We start from the raw sequence: 23,952 nt of genomic DNA, 5'->3' as shown, positions 1-23,952 counted from the left end.
TTTTTATTTTTTTTAAATTGCACCTTGTGTATTCTACCTCTCTACAATATTAAATTATTATTATTTATTTTTTACATTTGAAAAAAAAGACAAATGTCCTGACCATGGTCTCCTCTTATGGAGCTACGGCTATGCATGAGACAAAATAATTATGTCTGGCACATATAGGATCCTTAGCTGAGATTTACATAAAGAGGCAATGCTTTGTATGCAAGACCAATAGGATAGCAAAGGCAGAGTCAGTCACGCAGGAGTCACAGTCCAACATTAGCATAAACTATAAGCGTCAGTGAATGGCTGGATGGCTGCTGCTGTTGCTATTGCTAAGGACTCAATTGTCAATATGCTCTCTGGTCCTTATCCAAAGATCAGAGAGGGGCTGACAGAGCTTTGATTTCTGCACACCGGGAGGGGATAAACAATAGAAAAACATGACCACCGTCTCACCTGTCACTCACTCCAATACTGGCACCCTTCACAACACTATTCACATGCCACATCCAGTTTTATGAACAGAAGAAGATTTACAAGAGAGGGCTGAGAAAGAAAATTTGAATTGAGAAACAGGGTGGGAAATAGTGAGCGAGTGAGCGAGAGGGTAGAGGAGGGGGTAGTAAAATAAGGTCAGCAGGCGAGTGAGAATGTTGACCTTTGCTAGATAAGGCTTTCTTCCCTGCCTCATTGGATCCGAACAGGTGGTGTGAATAATTATATTGCAGTTATGTCCTTTGTCCTTTGACAGGAGAAAAAATAAACACATCTAAGATACATTTAAAAATGTGTTCCAACCTACTCTGTTTTCGCACTCTTTGTGCCTTGGGGAATGGTTTCTGTTTTAATGTTGACGGTAATAAAAAGGAGACAGTATATGTTTGTAGACCATGGGACCCAACGGACCTGGTTGATAGCAAGGGAACGTGCCTTATTGTATCATGGAGTGGATATTAGCGGATTACACCATAGCTAGTGTGTGTGTGTATATGCATGTATTTTTTATTTTATTTAACTATGTGTGTATTAAGTGGGTGGGGACCTTAGGCCCAGAGCCAGCGAGACCTACACTGACCAACCAGTATACAGACCCCAATATCATCAAAATAATGCTCCATCACAAGAAAAAGCACAAAATCTGTTAGCAACCAATCCTTAGATTGTCAAAGCAGAGTCTCTATGGGTGAACTCAGAGTCCAGAGACACAGGATCTCATTTAGCCTCACTGTGAGAGGAGTGTTCTCAAAGTTGGTCCACAATGTGATGTGACTGTGTGGCCGGAACACAACCCCCATCCTATGATCTGTCTGACTTTCCCTAGACCAGACACTCTGTACCAGAGATGCTGAGTGTGCACGGGAGTGTGTGTGTCTCCCCACTGCTTCCGCTCTGAAGCCAAGCCCTTCACTTCGCATCGTCTTACCTCTGGTAACAACAGTGGATAAGATATTAAATCCTTCCCCACTAGAAAGGATAAATGATCAAATCAAACTGTATTTGTCACATGCACCGAATACAACAAGTGTAGACTGTCACGCCTTGACCTTAGAGATCCTTTTAATTCTCTATTTGGTTAGGTCAGGGTGTTACTAGGGTGGGCAATCTATGTTTTCTATTTCTTTGTTGGCCGGGTATGGTTCCCAATCAGAGGCAGCTGTCTATCGTTGTCTCTGATTGGGGATCATACTTAGGCAGCCTTTTTTCCACCTTAGTTTGTGGGATCTTGTTTTTGTACTGTTGCTTTCCAGCCCTACAGAACAGTGCGTTTCGTTTTTGTATTTGTTGTTTTTTCGGTGTCATCAATAAAAGAAAGATGTACGCCTAGCACGCTGCACCTTGGTCCGATCCTTCCATCAACGAGCGTAACATAGACTTTACCGTTAAATGCTTACTTACAAGCCCTTAACCAACAGTGCAGTTCAAGAAGAGTTAAGAAAATATTGACCAAGTAGACTAAAATAAAAAGTAATAATAAAAAGTAACACAATAAGAATAACAATAACGAGGCTATATACAGGGGGCACCGGTACTGAGTCAGTGTGCGGGGGTACAGGTTAGTTGAGATAATTTGTAGGTGGGGTGAAGTGACTGCATAGATTATATACAGCGAGTAGCAGCAGTGTACAAAAGGGAGGGGGGGTCAATGTAAATTGTCCGGTGGCGATTTTATTAATTGTTCAGCAGTCTTATGGCTTAGGGGTAGAAGCTGTTGAGGAGCATTTTGGTCCTAGACTTGGCGCTTTGGTACCGCTTGCCATGCGGTAGCAGAGAAAACGGTCTATAACTTGGGTGACTGGAGTCTCTGACAATTTTATGTGATTTCCTCTGACACCGCCTATTATATAGGTCCTGGATGGCAGGAAGCTTGGCCCCAGTGATGTACTGGGCCGTTCGCACTACCCTCTGTAGCGCCTTACGGTCAGATACGGAGCAGTTGCCATACCAGTCGGTGATGCAACCAGTCAGGATGCTCTCGATGGTGCAGCTGTAGAACCTTTTGAGGATCTGGGGACCCATGCATAAATCTTTTCAGGCTCCTGAGGTGGAATAGGTTTTGTCGTGCCCTCTTCACGACTGTCTTGGTATGTTTGGACCATAATAGTTCGTTGGTGATGTGGACACCAAGGAACTTGAAACTCTCGACCCGCTCCACTACAGCCCCGTCAATGTTAATAGGGGCCTGTTCGGCCCGCTTTTTCCTGTAGTCCACGATCAGCTACTTTGTCTTGCTCACATTGAGGGAGTGGTTGTTGTCCAGGCACCACACTGCCAGTTCTCTGACCACCTCCCTATAGGCCGTCTCATTGTTGTCGGTAATCAGGCCTACCACTGTTGTCGTCAACAATGATTAATGCATTGCCTTTTAACCTGAACATTGCTGGCAATGACATAGCAGATGATGGGATTAGCTGAGGAGAGGAGTGCACATTATGGCCGAGCTGCAGAGATCTGACTGGACATCCATGATGCTGCTGCTGGACACTGGACCTGTACCTCACTGGGGGTCCTCACTGGGAGGAGGAAGTACATCCTTTAGAGAACAGATAAATGCATTCCTCCCCTCCCATCATCATCATCTGCTGGCCACAATAAACAAAGTCTGGGTGGCAGGTAGCCAATCATTTGGAGCGTTGGGCCAGTAACCAAAAGGTTGCTGGTTCAAATACCTGAGCTGACAAGGTGAAAAAATCTGTTGATGTGCCCTTGAGCAAGGCTCTTCAACCTAATTTGCTCCAGGGGTTTTGTAATACTACCTGAGTGGTGCAGCGGTCTAAGGCACTGCATCTCAGTGCTAGAGGTGTCACTACAGACCCTGGTTTGATTTCAGGCTGTATCACAACCGGCCGTGATTGGGAGTCCCATAGTGCGGCGCACAATTGGCCCAGCGTCGTCCGGATTTGACCGGGGTAGGCCGTTCTTAACTGACATGTCTAGTTAAAAGGTTAAATAAAAAGATATTATGGCTGACCCTGTAAAACAACACATTTCACTGAACCTATCTGATGTACAGTGCATTCGGAAAGTATTCAGAGCCCTTGACTTTATCCACATTTTGTTTACGTTACAGCCTTATTCTAAAATGCAATAATTAAAACAATTTCCTCATCAATCTACACACAATACCCCATAATGACAGTGAAAACTGCTTTTTAGAAATATTCACACAAGTATTCAGACCATTTGGCATTAAACTCGAAATTGAGCTCAGGTGCATACTGTTTCAATTGATCATCCTTGAGATGTTTCTACAACTTGATTGGAGTCCACCTGTGGTACATTCAATTGATTGGACATGATATAGAAAGGCACACACCTGTCTATATAAGGTCCCACAGTTGACAGTGTATGTCAGAGCAAAAACTAAGCCATGAGGTCAAAGGAATTGTCCGGAGAGCTCCGAGACAGGATTGTGTCGAGGCACAGATCTGGGGAAAGGTAACAAAACATTTCTGCAGCATTGAAGGTCCCCAAGAACACAGTAACCTCCATCATTCTTAAATGGAAGAAGTTTTGAACCACCAAGACTCTTCCTAGAGCTGGCCGTCCGGCCAAACTGAGCAATCGGGGAAGAAGAGCCTTGGTCAGGGAGGTGACCAAGAACCCAATGGTCACTCTGACAGAGCTCCTCTGTGGAGGTGGGAGAACCCCACAGAAGGACAACCATCTCTGCAACCATCGCTGCACCAATCAGGCCTTTATATTAGAGTGGCCAGACGGAAGCCATTCTTCAGTAAAAGGTACATGACAGCCCGCTTGGAGTTTGCTAAAAGGCACCTAAAGGACTCTCAGACCATGAGAAACAAGATTCTCTAGTCTGATGAAACCAAGATTGAACTCTTTGGCCTGAATGCCAAGTGTCACGTCTGGAGGAAACCTTGCACCATCCCTATGGTGAAGCATGGTGGTGGCAGCATCATGCTGTGGGGATGTTTTTCAGCGGCAGGAACTGGGAGACTAGTCAGAATCGAGGGAAAGGGGAACAGAGCAAAGTACAGAGAGATCCTTGATGAAAACCTGCTTGAGAGTGCTCAGGACCTCCGACTGGGGAGAAGGTTCACCTTCCAACTGGACACAGCAAGACAACGTAGGAGTGGCATCTGGACAAGTCTCTGAATGTCCTTGAGTGGCCCAGCAAGAGCCTGGACTTGAACCTGATCGAACATCTCTGAAGAGACATCTCTGTGCAGCGACGATCCCCATCCAACCTGATAGAGCTTGAGAGCATCTACAGAGAATAATTTGGTACACCAAATACAGGTGTGCCAAGCTTGTAGCGTCATACCCAAGAAGACTCAAGGCTGTAATCCCTGCCAAAGGTGCTTCAACAAAGTACCTTTGGGTCTGAAAGGGTCTGAATACTTTTGCAAAAATTTCTAAAAACCTGTTTTTGATTTGTCATCATTGGGTATTGTGTGTATATAGAGGGGAAAAAAACAATTTAATCCATTTTAGAATAAGGCTGTAACGTAACAAAATGTGGAAAAAGTAAAATGGTCTGAATACTTTGTGACAATAAAACATTTATATTTTTTGGGCTACTGCATATAGTCAGAGTACTGCAGCAGGTAGCCTAGTGGTTAGAGCGTTGGGCCAGTAAACAGAAGGTTGCTGGATCGAATCCCCGAGCTGACAAGGTAAAATGTAAACATCTGCCGTTCAGCCCCTGAGCAAGGTAGTTAACCCACTGTTAACCCGCGCCGAAGACGTGGATGTCGATTAAGGCAGCCCCCCCGCACCTTTCTGATTCAGAGGGGTTGGGTTAAATGCCGAAGACACATTTCCGTTGAAGGCATTCAGTTGTACAACTGACTAGGTATCCCCTTTCCCTACTGCTGCAGCACAGAACATATCCCACAGCTAAAGAACTCAACATCATGTCGTAAATGCAGGCTGGTTCCTTCAGCCCTCTGGTTGAATGACCAGAATTAGTGCAATATGTATGGCAGTCATGGTGTGTTTTCCAATCAGCGCAACATGGAATAAGAAAAGACAAACACTGTCTGTCAATATAATCCAAAAGACTAGCTGCACATGAACAGTACCTAAGAGAGAGAGAGGATATTAAGATGGAGAGAGGGAGAGAACGAAAGAGAATGTGAGAGTGAGAAGAGTGGGACTGTAGCTCCCATTCTGGCCCTGCAGCCCAGTGGCTGAATGCACATACAGGGTTGCGTAATGGGCCTGCTCACATCACTGTGTGAAACCCAGCCAAGGCTAGTGCACATGTAGCTGAAGAGACCACTCGAAGCCTTGAGGGGAAGATAGGGAAGTGGAGTTATTTCAGAGGGCATGCACAGAATGAGACTGCCTTGTTGTGACACAATGTACTAAAAATAGCCCTATCTTAATAGGAAAAAACAGAGTGCCAGTCAAATCCTAACTGGCATGAGTAGGGGGGGAGAAGGGGGAGCTGGAGGAGGCAGAGGAGCAGGTGGGGGAGGAGCAGGTGGGGGATGAGCAGGAGGAGGCAGATGAGGAGAAGGAAGAAGAGGAAACTAAGTATTTCAGTTAAAGAGAGAAGGCAGTGAGGGCGAAGCCAAAGGCACAGTAAACAACTGGGAGGATGTACAAGCCAAACCACGGTGCCAGAACAGACTAGGCACAACTCAACACTAGATCAAAGGCAGTGCTTTCCCCTGACATGTCAGCTGCATTAAAACCATCATGAAATGGGTGAAATACATGAAGTAAGCCAGGAGGTATCAGGATGATTTAAGTCAGATATATTATGCTATATAATATAATGTAAAGCCTGTGGGGTCTAAAGCCTGTGTGGTAGGGTAGGGAAATTGTGGCCTGGCCAGGCCTGGTAGTGTGTTTTCTGCTGCACATACAGTATGACCATTAATCACCCTCAGCTACTTTTCTCTATCTATTTCCAGAAAGAGAGGCAGTGCAAAAGCCAGAGGGCAGACAATCCACAACAGCACTACACTAGACCACGTGTGGACCGTGTGGACGGTTGCGGCAGCTAGCAGTCACTGTGAATGTCACACTGTGTTAGGTTAGCTAGCCCACTGGAGGGAGGGGACCCGACAGTGATAACTGTGGGGATGGGATCAGTGTAATGGCAATCCAGAGGACACTACTGTACGCATTGCATCTTCACATCTTCATATGTGATGCTGGTTAATGCTTTAAATTGACACAGAATTTTCTATGGCAGAGAATTAGCCTTATGCGTCAATTGCAGTTACTTAACTCTTCCTCCTCATAAGCACTAAATGTACCTGATTAAATGTTAATACATTTGTAAGGTGCTCCACTGCAGTAAAGAGCATCTGCTAACTGAATGAGAGAATGGATGTAAATGTACTGGGGTTTATCTTTAGGGATAGGGGGCAGCATTTTCACTTTGGATGAATAGCGTGCCCAGAGTGAACTGCCTCCTACTCTGTGCCAGATGCTAATATATGCATATTATTACTACTATTGGATAGAAAACACTGACGTTTCTAAAACTGTTTGAATGATGTCTGTGAGTATAACAGAACTCATATGGCAGGCAAAAACCTGAGAAAAAATCCAAACAGGAAATGGGAATTCTGAGGCTGGTCGATTTTCAACTCATCGCCTATTGAAATCCCGGTGGGATGTGGATCTGTTTGCACTTCCTACGGCTTCCACTAGATGTCAACAGTCTGTAGAACATTGAATGAAGCTTCTACTGTGATGTTGAGCCGGGTGGGAGCTGTTTGAGTCAGTGGTCTGGCAGAGAGCCAGGTCCTGGTCATGCGCATTCCACATGATATCGACTTGTGTTCCATTACTTCTATAGACACAAAGAGAGACACATAGATTCAATGTTATTGAAAATTTATGATAACAACATCCTAAAGATTAATTCTATACCTAGTTTGACAAGTTTATTCGACCTGTAATATAACTTTTTGAAGTTTTCATCCGACGTTCGCCTGGACCTGCACGAGGGTTTGGATATGTGTAATAAACGTGCTAACAAAAGTAGCTACTTGGACATAAATAATGGACATTATCGAACAAAACAACAATTTATTGTGGAACTAGGATTCCTGGGAGAGCATTCTGATGAAGATCGTCAAAGGTAAGGGAATATTTATAGTGTAATTTCTGATTTCTGTTGACTCAAACATGGCAGAGAATTTATTTTTTCTTTCTGAGCGCCGTCTCACATTATTGCATGGTTTGCTTTTTCGGTAAAGTTTTTTTTTAAATCTTGACACAGCGGTTGCATTAAGAACAAGTGTATCTTTAATTATATGTAAAACATGTATCTTTCATCAAAGTTTATGATGAGTATTTCTGTTATTTGATGTGGCTCCTCTGCAATTTCTCTGGATATTTTGGAGGCCTTTCTGAACATGGCGCAAATGTAAATTGAGATTTTTGGATATAAATATGCACATTATCGAACAAAACATACATGTATTGTGTAACATGATGTCCTATGAGTGTCATATGATGAAGATCATCAAAGGTTAGTGATTAATTTTGTGACTCCTATCTTTGGCTGGGAAAATGGCTGTGTTTTTTGGACTTGATGGTGATCATATGTTGTGCTTTCGCTGTAAAGCATATTTTAAATCGGACACGATGGATAGATTAACAAGATGTTTATCTTTCATTTGCTGTATTGGACTTGTTAATGTGTGAAAGTTACATATTTCCAAAAAATATTTTTTAATTTCCCGCGCTGCCTTTTCAGCGGAATGTTGTCGAGGGATTCCGCTAGCGGAACGTGTGTCCTAGAAAGGTTATAGTAGAAAAACACCAGCTGCATTCGAGCCCTGGGGGAAGTCATAGGGAACGACACAGTGTGTGTGTGTGTGTGTGTGTGTGTGTGTGTGTGTGTGTGTGTGTGTGTGTGTGTGTGTGTGTGTGTGTATTCTGTTAGACAGGGAGACACACAGAGAGAGCAGGTAGAAAAGAGCATGTTTCATGTAAGATATCCTGTGTCAGAAGAGAGGCAGAAAACACGTTTATCTCCCTCTATCTCCCCCTTTCTCTGGGGCACTGGAGTAGAGATTTCTGCAAGGGTGTGTAGAGTGTGAGTCATCAGCAGTGCAGAGGGAGTAGAGAGGGAGAGAAAGAGAGAGAGATGTATTCTTCAAGTCCACGAGGGAGCTCAGAGCAGCAATGCAGCAAGGAAACACCCAAAATCCCAATCTAAAAGACCAATACAGTCTTATCAAATGACTGTAGCCAAATACAGTAATAATGGAGCCCTGAAGGTGAGAATATGTGCAAGCTCAGAGTTATGTTACAGCACAGGGCACCATAGATCCATGGATTGGGTGATAAGAGCATCATTAGACACCACTGGGCAGGGCAGAATGAGACTGACGCCTGTGCTCAAATGACTGTAATGAAGATAGCCCTGGTGAGTCACCACCACACGGTACACACTGCTTAGGGTACAAGTACTGTACTAGCCCTTTGTAAGTGTTATGATTTCCCTGGGAGCACAATTATTTTATAACATGATCATAGTACAGTATACAGGCAATCACATAATGGGTTACGTGCTATATTGTGAAGAATGGATTGGCAACCATTGCCACCATTGCCAGTGTCCGATTTCAAAAAGGTTTTACGATGAAAGCACACCAAACAATTATGTTAGGTCAGAGCCAAGTCACAGAAAAACAGCCATTTTTCCAGCCAAAGGGAGGAGTAACAAAAAGCAGAAATAGAGATAAAATTAATCACTAACCTTTGATAATCTTCATCAGATGACACTCATAGGTCTTCATGTTACACAATACATGTATGTTTTGTTCAGTAAAGTTCATATTTATATCCAAAAAAATCTGAGTTTAGGCGGGACGCTACTGTCTCACTTGGCCAAAAGCCAGAGCGCCAAATTCAAATAAATTACTATAAAAATCTAACTTTTATTAAATCACACATGAAAGATACCAAATTAAAGCTACACTGGTGGTGAATCCAGCCAACATGTCAGAATTCAAATAGGCTTTTCGGCGAAAGCAAACGATGCTATTATCTGAGGATAGCACCATAGTAAACAAAGAGAGAAGCATATTTCAACCCTGCAGGCAAAACGCAGAAAATAAAAATATAATTCATGCCTTACCTTTGACGAGCTTCTGTTGTTGGCACTCCAATATGTCCCATAAACATCACAAATCAATCAATCAATCAAGTTTATTTTATATAGCCCTTCGTACATCAACTAATATCTCGAAGTGCTGTACAGAAACCCAGCCTAAAACCCCAAACAGCTAGTAATGCAGGTGTAGAAGCACGGTGGCAAGGAAAAACTACCTAGAAAGTCCAAAACCTAGGAAGAAACCTGGAGAGGAACCAGGCTATGAGGGGTGGCCAGTCCTCTTCTGGCTGTGCCGGGTGGAGATTATGGTCCTTTTGTTCAATTAATTCCGTCGATATATATCCAAAATGTCCATTTATTTATCGCGTTTGATCCAGAAAAACACCGGTTCCAACTTGTGAAACGTGACCACAAAATATCTCAAAGGTTACCTGTAAACTTTGCCAAAACATTTCAAACTACTTTTGTAATACAACTTTAGGTATTTCTTAACGTAAATGATCGATAAAATTGAAGACGGGATGATCTGTGTTCAATACAGGATTAAAACAAACTGTAGCTAGCTTTCTGGCCACGCGCCTCAAACAAACAGCACACTTCGAGTGACCCTCGTTCAAGATGGCCATACTTCTTCATTACACAAAGGAATCGCCTCAACCAATTTCTAAAGACTGTTGACATCCAGTGGAAGGAGAAGGAACTGCAAGAAGGTCCCTTAGAAATCTGGATTCCCAATGAAAATCCATTGAAAAGAGAGTTCTGTTATACTCACAGACATGATTCAAACAGTTTTAGAAACTTCAGAGTGTTTTCTATCCAAATCTACTAATAATATGCATATCTTATCTTATGGGGATGAGTAGCTGGCAGTTGAATTTGGGCATGCTTTTCATCCAAAATTCCGAATGCTGCCCCCTACCCTAGAGAAGTTAAGATCACTGGTGTCATGATTGGACCTTGTTTTCTTTCCGAGTTCCCAGTTGCCTTGAAAGCACCATTATCTCACCACCACTAATGAGATGGGTGTTCTTGATGCCACGCCCTCAGAACTTCTCAAAGTCAGAGGGCGTGGTCAACAGTGTGCACCTCATCTCTGCTGTCATATCCAACCTGAATCGATATTTGGTTTTAATGCAGACGAGAGCACTGCTGAATCCAGCTACTCACAGATATGACCTGGCGAAGGGAACCATGAGTTTTAATACTCTGAGGGAGACGGCAGGGTATTCCCTTTGAGTCAGGAACAAAAACTCCTCCGTAGTGACCCGTGAATGCATTGTCTGCAACATTTCGGTCACATGACAGCTGACTCAAAGGGAATAGCCTGATTTCCTGATTCAAGCAAAATGGTCAAGTGCTGCCTTTTCCCACGATATAAGTGTACTCTGTTGTTGATTTTTTTTTTTTTTTTACATTTATTTACATTTTAAAGGTTGACCACATTACAATGATTTTCAGATACAAAAAACATACAGTGGGGAGAACAAGTATTTGATAACCTGCAAAATCGGCAGTGTTTCCTACTTACAAAGCATGTAGAGGTCTGTAATTTTTATCATAGGTACACTTCAACTGTGAGAGACGGAATCTAAAACAAAAATCCAGAAAATCACATTGTACGATTTTTAAGTAATTAATTTGCATTTTATTGCATGACATAAGTATTTGATCACCTACCAACCAGTAAGAATTCCGGCTCTCACAGACCTGTTAGTTTTTCTTTAAGAAGCAGAGATCATTTCACTGGAAAGCAGTATGACATCTAAGCCATCAGCTGAGTTTCAGCAGGAGAGGACAGAGAGGGGGGGATGGAATCAAAGCAAATGACCCAGAAAACAATCTTTTCTTGGTGAATTCCTGGGACGAAAAGATATCAGCACTCGAGTCATCCTGAGTCTGCCTGTCAGGACCACTCGGTCTTCACGCTCTTCCTCTGCAGTCTCCAAAGAGCAAATGTCACAAAGGAAAACGTCCAGAACCCATTGCTGTCTAGAAACTGCAGAGAGAAAAGCCTCACTGTCACAACTTCAAGAGCTTAGGAACAAAAACAATGGGCCAGCTCCCCACAACCTCTCTGAAACAACAGTGCAATAAACAAGCCAAGTAGAGCAGTAAGACTGGTAACAGTCAGGTGAACGGTTCATCTGAAAGGCTCTGAATGAATGGCTTGGTGAGCCACACACTGGAACAAAAGTAAACTCTTCAACCTTTCTCACAGTCTGTGAGCAGAGCCACAGTCAGCACAACACCTCTGATACCTGGAGTGACTATTCTTATAGTCAGCTCCTCTCTCTCCCAAGGATAAACGCTAGCAGCCATCTTCGCCCTTTCCCTCCACCCAGACAGCAATCTAATTAAGGAACGCTAGATTGAACCCTTCCCATCTTCTGATGGCGTTAAATTAGATGTTACAGATTTGGAAAAGCAATCTAACTGTGACGTTGTGTTCTGTCTGCTGGCGATAGAGAATTGTGTAGGGTGTCTCGAGTAAGGGAGGGGTGTGTGTGAGAGAGAAAGAGTTTGCATTTAATACTGTATAGTGATGCTACACTACATGTACAGTATGTGCATACATAAGGAGAGAAAAGGTTACATGTTGAGGACTTGACATAGGAAAACCAAGGAAAATATATTGAAGTCCTCGCTGTATTTTAAAGCCATCAATCCAGCTTGGGGACCCCCATCAAACACACAAAAATGTTTTATCGGTGTCACTTAATGGGAATGACCTATTTTGCTGCTACAGAAGCCCATTTAGGTTACCAACAGCATTCTCATTTCATACCAGAAGTTGTTTTTGTGAGGTGCCTGATGTGGCTCCTACTTTTTCTGTCTTAAGAAAGTCCAGTACACTTTCACATCTATGTCTTAATATACTTTGGAGGACTTTTTTGGGACCAACAATTGATTCCCATTCAAAATCTTATTTTTCCAAACCCTTAAACCAAACCCCTAACCCCTAAGACGAAAATATCCTTTTTACAAGTGGACACACAAAATGTCCTCACTTCTCTGAATTTGAGTTTGTTAAATGTGTACACACACACACACACACACAGTGTCAGATCTTCTTTGAGAGAGCAAGTATCAATATTTATGTACTGGCTGAGTCCATAAATCTTAGTGACTGGTCCAAAAATCAATGCATGCCTGCTACATATTTGAATCTGCTTATGAAGGTCACATTACTCCAGCAGACGCTGGGAGGACGAGGCATGCAGTAGGCTAAATCACCCAGGAGCACTTTTATTTATCCTGCTCCTACATTGGCCCAGCCCCAGCTCCATTCAGCCCACACTGATGCTCTACCACCAATCTCAATGTGTAAAAACCAGCCACAAATAGACTTTAACATGATAGGCCCTCTTGCCATGCTTAAGCAAGACTTTTCAGGGTTGATCCCTGTGTAACACGTGTGCATTATACACTGACGGAATAAAAATCTAAACGGAACATGTAAAGTGTTGGTCCCATGTTTAATGAGCTGAAATAAAAAAATCACCAAAATTTGACATACGCACAAAAAGTTTATTTCTGGCAAGTTTTGTGCACAAATATGTTTACATCCCTGTAGTGAGCATTTCTCCTTTGCCAAGATAATCCATCCACCTGACAAGTGTGGCATATCAAGAAGCTGATTAAACAGCATGATAATTACACAGGTGAACCTTGTCCTGGGGACAATAAAAGGCCGCTTAAAAATGTGCAGTTTTGTCACAACACAATACCACAGATGTGTCAAGTTTGGAGGGAGCATGCAATTGGCATGCTGACTGTAGGAATGTCCACCAGAGCTGAGCTGATAATTTAATGTTAATTTCTCTACCGTGTAACCATGCCAGCCCAGGACCTCCACATCCGGTTTCTTCACCTGCGGAATCGTCTGAGGAAGGGGTGGGGTGCTGAGAAGTATTTGTCAGTAATCAAGCTCTTTAGTGGGGAAAAACTAAATCGGATTGGCTGGGCCTGGCTCCCCAGTGGGTAGGCCTGGCTGCCAAGTGGGTGGGCCTATGCCCTCTCAGGCCCACCTATGGCTGCACCCCTGCCCAGTCATGTGAAAGTATAATACGTTTAAAAATCTTTCAAATTGTTGCATGTCGTGTTTATATTTTTGTTCAGTATAGATGAGGCAGAGGAGGGGGGAGTGTTCAGTGGAATGCTATCAGTTAAGCCTACCACGAGGCCAATATCTCCCTATCTCCCCAACTCCCTCCCTCTCAGCAGGCTAAACATATTGTAGCGTTTTTGGTGCCGGGTTCTTTGTAAGGCGGGTTTTACACATACATCCACACAACACCAGTCCAAGTCAAGGAATAAACCTGTTAATTATTATCAGGCTTTGCAGTTCTTGATATGCGAAACACAAAACAAACTAAAGTAAACACTTTGCAACCAGTGGAAGGTCCTCCAAGCTTTGTCTTTGGGAGTTTAATCCTTTTCCCCATCAACTCACGTAACTCCTGGGTCTGGGAAGGTGATACATCTCCAAGGGCAATCTTTTCCAGCAGGAAGTGGCCCGAAAATACTGAAGTTTATATGTTTGTTCCCCAAACAGTGCTTCTTGACTCACCCACTTTTTTAACAGGTTAACATGATACACCTGTTCTGGCTTCCTTCTCCCTGGCTGACGGATGAGGTAGTTCACAGGCCCCATTTTCTATAACACCTCAAAAGGGACCACGTCATGTGGCCAGGAATTTATATTCAGTTGTGAGTACTAACTCCATAACCCGATCCCCTGGGGTGAACTCTCGGGGTTGAGCAGGACGATTATACACTCGACTCTGGGCTTCTTGGGCCTGCTGTAAATGTTCCTTCACAACGGGCACTGTTAATGCGTTCTCGCATTTCTTCTATGTGTTCTATGACAGTGTTGTGGGGACTGGTCTGTTGTTCCCAGTTCTCCTTTGTCACATCTAACAATCCCCTGGGCCTGCGGGAAAACAATAGCTCAAACGGTGAAAAACCAGTGGATGCCTGCTCTCTTATGGCAAACATTTTAAAAAACGGCAGCAGCTGATCCCAGTTTCGCCCATCCCGCTCCATGATCCGTCTGAGCATGGATTTCAGGGTTCTATTAAATCTCTCGACTAGGCCATTGGTCTGGGGTTGATATACAGAAGTGTGCAGTTGTTTGATTTGAAGCAATTTACATAAATCTTTCATCACCTTGGACATGAACACCGTACCTTGGTCCATCAGGATTTCTTGGGGTACCTTGGAGAGCATCTGTAGCAGCTCTCTGGCGAGGCTCTTGGTGTTAGCACTACGCAGGGGAATGGCCTCGGGATACCTAGTGGCATAATCTACCACAACCAATATATGTTGAAAGCCTTTCGCAGACAGTGGTAATGGTACAATTAAATCCATAGCAATTCTATCGAATGGCGTGTCTATCACTGGCAACGGGATTAATGGATTTCAGGAAGGGATGAGGATCTCTGACAGTCAGGACACCCCTGGCAATACCTTACCAAAACGGCATACCCGCATAAAACTGCACCCCCGGCCAGAAGAAACATTATAATACCTGTTGTGTTTATTCTCTCCGTATATGTCCTCCCGACAAATGGCTATGGGCCAGGCTCAGCACTGTTTGCCGAAACAGGGTTGGAACCAACAGCTGCTCCACTGTGACGTCATTCAACTTCGTGACCTGGTGTAAGAGATTATTTATCATGGAAAAATTAAGAAAAGTGAGTACATTAGCAGGACTTTATCTACCATCTACTACCTTGACATTCTGTCTTGCGTTTTGTAGTGTGGGGTCTTCCAGCTGAGCAGTACCAAACTTTCCCCTATACTGTGTTAACTCAGGAGGAATTTCCAGGCCCCTTGCCCTACTCTTCCTGTCCCTCCTCTTCCATTTATCCCTTCTGGGTTTCCTGTCTCTTCGTCGTTTCCTTCCCCTTCTCCCAGGAGAACTCGAATGTCGGCTACGGAAGTCGGGGAGGTAAGTACCAATTTGATAATTTTCCTTTCATAGGACAGGGAGTTCTTTGGTAGCGGTTTCATTTTCTTTTCACAGGAAAATGTAAATGGTACCTGACATGTCCTATTACTGGCACAGCCATCTCCTTTTGTCCTGTAGTCTTTTCCACAATTCTTGAAAGTATGGACAGTCGTGACCCACTTGCACGGGATATGGCAGATTTTCAATCAACCCTACAGTAGGTTACCTTTCTACATCTGCAGTTGGACACGTTTTGGTGTCCCTATGTACACAGGTGATATCCATGGATGGAGCGGCAGTCTTTCCTCAGCTGGGTTAGTAGTGAAGGCATGATGAGGGAGACCATGCTCCCGGAGTCTAAAAGAGCATCTACTTGTTTCTCTTGGACCTGTACCCAACAGGTGCGATGGGTGGCGGTGGGCATGGACATGGGCAGAAATGACATGGCAGTGGTGTAGATTGGAAATGTCGACCTTCATGGGTTCCTCCTTCTTGGGACAGTTCCATGCGATGTGTCTTATTTCACCACAGCGGTAGCACTCCCGGGTGTTGGTATCAACCCCTCTATTTCTCATCTTTGCTTCAGGTTGGAAAACATGGTCCGGGCGCCCACGTTCCCCCTCCACCCTTTGGATTCTTTCTTTCCAAACCTGGGGAGTCTGTAGTTGTGATGTCTTTCTTCCTCCTTTGAGGCCTCCCTTTTCCTGGGTGGTTTTGTCCAGACGGCTGGGTTTGAGCAGTTCGTCAGTTGCTCGACATCTCTCAACGAGGTCCACCACATCGTCCGCTGTGGTGGGACTGCCCTGGCTGACAACCTTCTTTAGCTTGTAAGGTAAGCCCCGGATGTAGTGGTCAATCACTATTCTTTCCACGATGGCCCCAGTACTTAGGGTCACAGGCTCCAGCCGTTTTTTTTCTAGGTGGACCAGGTCAAACATCTGTGACCTGGGTGCCTTCTCGGGTTTATACGTCCAAGTATGGAACCACTGTGCCCTCAAAGAGACAGGGACTCGCAACCGTGCTAATATTTCCTTCTTCAGTGTGTCATAGTCATTGACTTCTGTTGCTTCCAGATCAGACAAAGCCTGTTGTGCTTTCCCACAAAGAAATGGAGCCAGTATTCCTGCCCACTTTATCTGTGGCCATGCCGCTCATTCTCCCGTGCGCTCAAATGTCTTTAGGAAAGTCTCAACGTCATCATTTGGCATCATTTTCTGCAGATACCGAGTGGCCATGATGGGTTAACCAGTGGTCTGTTGAGCAATTTTCACCACAGTGATTTCAGCAGGTAACTTCTGCATGTCAATATTCATCTTCAGTTGACACTCCCTTTGTTCCTTCAATAACAAGCGATTGCTTTCCGCTTGTTACAAAAAATTAAATAAAAATTGGTGCGTGATTATCCTCACTGCCTTGCTTGCATTCTCCACCAATGTAGGGTTTTCGGGTACCAGGTTCTTTGTAAGGCGGGTTTTACACATACAGCCACAAAACACCAGTCCGAGTAAAGGGTTAAACCTGTTTATTATTATCATCATCATCATCATCAGGCTTTGGCAGCGTTCCTGATATATCAGTTTGGCTAGAAGTTTCCCCTGAGCTGTCCGTGGTCCTGCCTCTGGGGAATACTTCGCATTGCTGTCTGTGGTCCTGGCAGCCAAAAACAAAGAAATCTCGCAGGCACATATCCACAACACAACCCCTGAAACCGCTACAGTATGTACAGTACAACTCTCCAGCCTCCATAGGGGCTTCTCACTCTTACTCATTGCTCTTCTCTGTGGAAGTGTGGCACCATAATAGCCTCGGATGCCATGGCATGAATTCGTCACTGGGCTAACAGGCTTATGAAAGTTAGATGAACGTTATACGATCTTGTTAAAACCAGTTACATTATTAAAAGGGCACATTCATTCTGAGAAGGCGAGAAAGGGAGCCTCCAGCAGATTGGAATTTTAATAACCTCAATGCAGTGATTGAGAAACTTAGCAGAGCTTTAACTCTACCACCCAGTTATATGGGCACTGTGGTGACTTTGTCCACTCTCTCTAGAACAAATACACACACACACGGAAAATAAAAGCCAAAGATTTTTACATGAACCGTTGATACGTCCACTGATTGTACCACATAGATAATATTATATGTTTTATCAGATAGCTAATGATTCAGGGGTATGGTCATGACAGTGTTGTAGTTTTAGCAGGCTGGAATTAACTCAAATGTATTTATAAAGCCCTTTTTACATCAGCAGTTGTCACAAAGTGCTATACAGAAACCCAGCCTAAAACCCTAAAGAGATGCAATGCAGATGTAGACGCATGGTGGCTAGGAAAACACCCTAGAAAGGCAGGAACCTAGGAAAAAATCTAGAGAGGAACCAGGCTCTGAGGGGTGGCCAGTCCTCTTCTGGCTGTGCCGGGTTGAGATTATAAGACTACATGGCCATTAAGGCCAGATCGTTCTTCAAGATGTTCATAGAAGATCAGCAGGGTCAAATAATAATCACAGTGGTTGTAGAGGGTGCAACAGTTCAGCACCTCAGGAGTAAATGGCAGTTGCCTTTCACAGCCAAACTGAACCTGATCCTGGGGGTGTGTTATCTCAGAATCTTCACTGTAATCTGGTAAAGGCTCTTGCACTAGCTGTGTGTGTGTTTGAGTGTGTGTGTGTGTACATGTGTTTTCTTTGTCTGGCTAAACTCCAACCTCTCCTTTTATCTCCCTGTACAGTACAAGTATGGCACACATGTCAACTCCTGCAATGCACTTAACCTGTTACAACACAAGAATGGACCTTGTTCCAACCAGAGTCATAAAGTACCAGCTAATACTGCCCAGTACAGCACAAAGCATTAACGAATACAAAGACACAGTTCTGAATACAAAGCAGTCAGTATTCTGAACATTCTAGAGTGAAAAGAAATGTTGTGAATGTAAAGGTTCTAGTCAGTGAGGAGTACTAAGGAGTGAATGGTGTGTTTATCCTCAGACTCAGAGCAGCAGCATAGTCCTGGGTCCCGGGTCGGCTGGGTTGGCCGGCTGCTCCAGAGCGTTAATAAGAAGGCTAATTGAATTACGGCAGTGTGGGCGCCACGCAGTGTGGGCGCCACGCCGCTCTAATTTCATTACTACTCAAGTAAACATGGGCATGGGGAGGCAGCCCCCCAGTACAGCAGCCTGCCCTGCTGCATCACACACACAGTTTTTGTGAGGATTGTGTAGCATCATCACCCTACCCCCATCCGATTATTCCTGTGTGTGTTTGTTTGAGTTCTGATGCCGCAATAAAGAGAGATCAGAGGGAATAAATGCAGAGGAGCGTGGTACAGGAAGAGCAGAAACACACACACCTTCAGGCTGCGTCACTGCTTGAGTAGAGCAGTGGTGTCAGCGCTTTCACCATCCTCTGTTCTCCTATTCTAAAATACAACCACTGTATACAACAGGATGCCTTTTAGACAGGAGTTCTCCTTCCTTTGCATTCCTAACTGTTGCTCTATCATGGGGAGTTATGCAGAGGTTGATGACGAACATGATTGTGAGCAGTAGTAGTGGTAGTGTGATTACTGTGAGACTGACATGCTCTTATGCCTTGTTCACAATGCCAGTTGTGACTCAAATCCAATTTGTGGCATATCCGATTCAAATCTTATCCGATTCAAATCAGATCTTTCAAGCCACATTTCCAACCACCTGATTCTTGGCCATGCGACTTGTGTCTGAACGGTCAAATCTGATTTATTTATCCTGAAGTGGTTTTTAGACCATTATTTGGTATATCGTGTTGCTTGCCAGCTACTCTGTTGACAGTTTGTCAAGAACATGTGGTAGCTAACTACCTTGTTAACTGTTTACAAAACAAATGAGTGAATATGCTTGAAAGCTAAACAGCTACCTAGCTAGCTAGTTCAGGGTTTCCCAAATGTGGTCCTTTCACCACGTTTTAGATCATTTTCTTTGATTAAGGTTTTAGTTAGTTTTCTTTGATTCATCTCTTTGATTAATCTCTCCTAGGTCATCCTGCTTCTTCTTCATCTGTGGATTTTATATGGCATTTGGCAACCAACTTTAACGTGCATTACCGCCACCAACTGGACAGGAGTGTGGACTTCGTTCATCTTTCAATCACCCATGTGGGTTAGTATGCTCATAAAAACCAATGAGCGCTTGCAGCGCGTCAAGGGTCTAAAATAGAAAACCCAATGCCCCCCTTGTTAAAAATATTTTGTGAATACTCTCTTATCTTAGTATATAAAATGAATGTGATGGCAATGGGAAAAACACAAATAATAACTCATGATCTACAGCAGGGATGTCAACCTCATACCATTGAGGGCTTAGCGTCCGCAAGTTTTATTTTTTATCTTTAGATTAAGACTTAGACAAACAGGTGAGGGGAGTTCCTTAGTAATTAGTGACTTTAATTCCTCAATCAAGTACAAGGGTGGAGCGAAAACCCACAGACACTTGGCCCTCCGTGGAATGAGTTTGACACTTGATCTACAGCAATCCTTTAAGTGGACCACAAAAAAAGATTAAATACACATGATGCTTAATAAGTGACAAACATGTAAAGATAACTTTCTCCCATTACTCAACAACATGAAAGCAAATCTAACTAAATGAAACAATCTCCCCATAAATCTTCCAGGTAGAATAAATCTCTTTAGAATGGCATGGCTCCCAAATGTTTTATATGTATTTTCATTAATACCAATTACCCCCCAAAGACATTCTTTAATCTGTCCATTTCAAGACATGGCAAAGGGTTGGACAATATTAAAGAAGCTATTACTTAAATACTGGAAGTTAAACGTTGGATACTCCAACGTTAAGAGAATGGATGAATCAAATGCTTTATTTAAATATTGAAACAAATCTGGCTACAGACAAACATAACACAATTTGAAATCATATGGGGCAGTCTTACAAGCATTAAAAATAACATTGGGTGTGAATACGGTGGGAACATGTGGGTGTAAGCAAGTGTGATGTCATTAATGTTGGTGGAAATGTATGTATGTAAATGTCTATCGTTTTTGTCTATATACATTTTTGTTTATTGCCAAAAAATTAAATATACACAAGACATCCTTCCTTATTGAGCTAGCATTAAACATGCCAAGAATGTTTTGTGGTGGTCACATGTTAATGTCAGCAGACAGCCATGTACATGAAAAGTGATACCTTTGCTAACATGAGTCTGTGGCTTTGCTGATTGTATCTCTATTAGAAGATAACAGAGTTGGAGGCTAATGGGGCTTGCTACTGAAGTACCTCACGCTCTGTTAGTTTTTCATTACCACTTCACTCAGTCTTCCATGGGAGCATCCAGTATCAGTAATTACCGATGCCACGACAATCATTTCAGAAACCATAATCTGCAGTTCTCTCACTTCAGGGGACTAACATCCCTCCCCTTGTCTCTTTAACGTTCCTCCCATCCCATTTCTCTGTTGACTGAGAAATGCAAAACAACAGCTTAATGAAATTATAGGATGTAAGTTGACTTCAGAAGCACTCGTTTCCTAGCAACTTCCAGGTAGAGGGGGCAGGGGTTTGTGTGACCAGAGTTCGTCTAACCATGTCACCGAAACAGGACAATCACAGAACAAATGAAGACAACACCTGGCTGGCGGCTAATAGCCTGCTGGACAGCTTTCTCTAGCGCTATATCTTGTGGGTAAAAGTCATGTTTTATAACATTGGCCAAATCTACGTTGCTAGTTAGAGGCTCTAAGAGAATGAGGTTTCAACTGAATATTACATGAGTCTTGGGCCAAGAATGTGTTCAAAAATAATTCAGTTTGAATCGGCAGTGGGATTAAATAGCTGACAGAAGAATGGTGAAAAGACACACTATTTCTTTGAAGGCTAAGTATCACATAGCTGAGAATTGAAAAATACAATTTAACACCTTCCTGTCGTTGCAAACACACAGAACCACCGACCTCACACCCTTAGACTGTAGCTGTCAGACTGAAAGCCACAACAATATCTCATTTCTCAACACTATTCAAGTTTGTGAATAACCTTGAAAGCTGTTTAGACCTTTTCTCTATTTCCATTCAGCACACGCAATTGGTGGAATCTTACAAACAGAGAAATCAAACTGATAGTACAAACATCCACTGACAAGAAACGGTTGTACACCAATCTAGCTATCGTTCAAGATTTCAAAGTAACAGTACAGCAAATTATAAAATCACACACACGTGCACACACACACAGCTAATTCCCATCCCCTCTACACAAGCAGTGCCCTGAGAGCTAATCGATGTAGCTCATTCATAGTAAACAACATGAAAACATCAGGGGAAGCCTGGGGAATTACAAGCAGTCTCCGCTGTGAAGACACAGCTTGGGATCAGCCTGAGGACTGGAGGATACATAACATGCCTGCCCCCCTCCCTCCAACAACCTGTTTAGTCCCAATGCCATTGTCCTGCTGCATACCAGGCCAGTAGCATGGCTAGCGTAGTCAGCTACTGCAGCTTCCACTTGTCAGGGCTGTAAACTGTTGGCTAAATAAGGAGAGTAGTAGACTGTGCCTTCCAAACAGATCTTTAGCCTTCACTTTCTTGAGAACCTTTTTGCATAGAGGATATTTATTAGGCTTCAGAGGTTGGGTCTGGAGCCACAACATCTTAAAGCTTTGTTCATCAGCAGCAGTGACATCACCAATAACTATTCAAACTGTCCCCAATTAATCCGTCAGCCTACTACTCCAAACAGACAGTCAACTTATTTAAATCTTTAGCAGAATTAGCAGTCTAGCTGTAGGAACAATTATTTATGGTTCACAGGTTCACAGTCCAGATCAGGGAAACAAAGGGGGAAAATACAGCTTCTGCCTGCTATGGGTGACTGCCTTCCTTACCTTGCCAAGAAGACAGCAGCCTCTTGCCACTGAAAATAATATCCACCACTACAGCCTCAGATAGATAGAGATAGAGAGTCAATGACTCACCAGCAGTATATGCTGTAGCTTGTGTTGGTTGAAAGCCCCAGGCTTCAGTTTCAGGGCTCTATTGTTGTCCTCTAGAAGACGTAGTCTATCCCCCCTCTGACACTGAGGCGCTACATCTGGGAAGTGGAGGGGCACAACTTCCTTTCTCAACTGTGGAGTAAACATGAGATAAGTTTAAAATGCTGTCATGGTCATCTGAATTATTTCAGCGAGTCATTATCAATGACCTGAAATGGTTATGAGTAGCTGAGGAACGCTCAACTCCATTCTCTTATTTTGAGGCCAGGTTTAATATTAATAACTGGTCGCACGATTTACTAGTAACAACATTTAGTCGCCATCAGTCGATACTTGTAAAAAAATAAAAATAATAATAATAATAATCTGAAACCGCTTACCTGTCCCTTTGTAAATGCGGTCCTTCCACAGGGTGTTCAAATTCATCCTTTTAATAAAAACCTTTTTCAAATACCACTGACTTTTTCCTCATTTGTGTTGCTCAACTCAGCGCAAATGCACTTGTACCAATTGAATCTCAGTTGACATACTGTAGAACACAGCTGTCAAACTCATTCCACAGAGGGCAGAGTGTCTGCAGGTTTTAGCTCCTCCCTTGTACTTTATTGATGAATTAAGGTCACTAATTAGTAAGTAACTCCCCACACCTGGTTGTCTAGGGCTTAATTGACGCACGGATCCCTTTAGCGGGATCATTTTTCCCTTTAGCGCCATTTTTTTGGGGCGCTCTGCAACCGCTGGATTGCAGAGCGCCAAAAAATCCAAAAAATATTTATAATCATGAAATCACAAGTGAAATATACCAAAACACAGCTTAGTTTGTTGTTAATCCACCTATCGTGTCAGATTTTGAAAATATGCTTTACAGCGAAAGCAATCCAAGCGTTTGTGAGTTTATCAATCACTAGACAAAACAGTAAGAACAGCTGGCCGCAAATTATCTTGGTTACGAAAGTCAGAAAAGCAATCAAATTAATCGCTTACCTTCGATAATCTTCGGATGTTTGCACTCATGAGACTCCCAGTTACACAATAAATGTTATTTTTGTTCGATAAAGATTCGTTTTATAACCAAAAAACGCCATTTGGTTTGCGCGTTATGTTCAGAAAACCACAGGCTCGTTCCGGTCCTGAAGGGCAGACAAGAATTCCAAAAAGTATCCGTAAAGTTCATAGAACTATGTCAAACGTTTTTTATAATCAATCCTCAGGTTGTTTTTAACATACATAATCGATAATGTTTCAACTGGATGGTAAACTATTCAATACTACAGAGAAAGAAAATGTTGAGCTACAACTCTCGGGCGCATGAACTAATCAAAGGACACCTGACGCGTTTTGATAAATCTCGCAAATTTTTAAAAATAAAAGCTTGTAACTATGTCTAAAGCCTGGTCACAGCCTGAGGAAGCCATTGGAAAATAAATCTGGTTGATTCCCCTTTAAATGGAGGCGGGGCAGTCAATAG

The 23,952-nt window shown here is 43.2% G+C and overlaps 1 protein-coding gene across 5 annotated transcripts in view; it reads right to left on the bottom strand.

The window, feature by feature from the left end:
• LOC129826222 (RIMS-binding protein 2-like) overlaps positions 1 to 22,612 on the bottom strand; it is a 114,049-nt gene extending 91,437 nt beyond the window's left edge. For all 5 annotated transcript variants that reach the window (XM_055886719.1, XM_055886712.1, XM_055886716.1 and 2 more), the window contains exon 1: positions 22,467 to 22,612. The gene's annotated coding sequence lies outside the window, so the exon portion shown is untranslated. The remainder of the gene's footprint in view (positions 1 to 22,466) is intronic.
• Between the last annotated feature and the right edge of the window lie 1,340 nt (positions 22,613 to 23,952).

Source organism: Salvelinus fontinalis, chromosome 28 (genome assembly GCF_029448725.1).
Source record: "Salvelinus fontinalis isolate EN_2023a chromosome 28, ASM2944872v1, whole genome shotgun sequence".
Taxonomy (NCBI): domain Eukaryota; kingdom Metazoa; phylum Chordata; class Actinopteri; order Salmoniformes; family Salmonidae; genus Salvelinus; species Salvelinus fontinalis.
This window is presented reverse-complemented; position numbering and strand designations above follow the sequence as displayed.